This window comes from Colobus angolensis, unplaced genomic scaffold (assembly GCF_000951035.1).
Source record: "Colobus angolensis palliatus isolate OR3802 unplaced genomic scaffold, Cang.pa_1.0 Scaffold2, whole genome shotgun sequence".
Taxonomy (NCBI): Eukaryota; Metazoa; Chordata; class Mammalia; order Primates; family Cercopithecidae; genus Colobus; species Colobus angolensis.
Window position 1 is genome coordinate 10,572,906 of NW_012115154.1, and position 1,625 is coordinate 10,574,530.

A 1,625-nucleotide genomic window follows, 5' to 3' on the forward strand; every position below is an offset into this window, starting at 1 on the left:
CCAGTTTAGCCGCAGTCTCTGGAAAACATGGAAGAGAGAGAGAAAACGACTAAATAAAATAAAGCAAGTTCCTGAAATGGAAAAATGTATCATCTGAATTATTTTAGTAGCAAGATTCAGTTTTAGAAATGGTGTCCATTACTCAGAGGAGGGCGTAGTGTCGTCTGTCAGAGAGATAAGAATAGAATCAAGTGATTGGTCCCCAATACGGTTGAAATGATTCTGGAATTCAGAGTTCTGCACTCCGTCTTCAGGGAAGAAAGTATTAAAGCTAAGATAAGTTGAAGTTCATGATGTCTCTATAGCCACCTCCTGTCTGGTCTCCTTTTTGCCAGCCTTGGCAGGCAGGTGCCCCTCTAAACTATGTGTGGGCTGCTGCCCCTCCTGTCTGTGTGATGCTATCCCCCACTATGAGATGGTATTTTTCTTCAGTGGACATAACGTAGCCCTGTGGAGCTGACATTGCTTCCTCTGCCTGACATTAAACTCCTCTTCGAAAGACATTAACCTTTTCCTTCATGTCACTGTTTATCCATTTATTCTGTGAACCAACCTGCAAATTATTTATCTTATGTATCTAACTTGTGCTAGGATCTGTGCTTGCTGTTGGGGTTGCCTCAATTTAAGGACTTCTTCCTTACCTTCCAAGGGCTTACAGACTAGTGGGAAAGATACTTAAGCTGATGGTTATGAAACAAAGTATTCAGGGCTAAAAATTGAGATATGCCACAGACTAGATACAAATATTTGCAAAACACATATCTGCTAAATAATTCATGTATAAGCAAATATTAAAATTCAACATTAAGAAAACAACACAACCTAAAAGTAGGCCAAAGATCCTTACCAAATGTTTTAGTCTGCTTGGACTACCATAAAAAAATACCACAGTCTAGATGTCTTACATGACAGATAGCTTACTTTCTTATAGTTCTGGAGGTCAGAAGTCCATGATCAAGGTGCTGTCAAATTCAATTTCTGGTGAGGCCTCTCTCCCTGGCTTGTGGATGATCACCTTCTTACCGTGTCCTCACATGGCCTTTCCTCTGTGCACACAGAGAGAAAGAGGGAAAGAAAGCTCTCTGGTGACTCTTTTTATAAGGACACAAATCCTATTGGATCAGGGTCACACCCTTCTAACCTAATTTAGCCTTAATTAGTTCCTTTTAGGCCCTATCTTCAATACAGTTGCATTAAGGTTTAGGGCTTCAAACAGATGTATTTTGCAGTGATGGGGAAGATAACACCAGACAATATAAACAGATGGAAATGGCATATGAAAAAATTCTTAACTTAATATGTCATTAGGGAATCACAACAACAATGGGATATCACTACATACCCTGTGGAAGGGCTTAAATCCAAAGAGTGAAAAAAAACAGATGCTAGTGAGGATATGAAGTATCAGGAACTGATGCTGGTGAGAATTTATTGCTGATGAGAGTGCCAAATGGTACAGTCACTTTAGAAAATAACTTGGAAGTTTCTTATTAAGCTCAATATAACCTTACTATATGATACAGCTATTACACTTCTTGATATACCAAAAGATTTGAAAACTTGTCTTTGGCCGGGCGCGGTGGCTCAAGCCTGTAATCCCAGCACTTTGGGAGGCCGAGACGGGC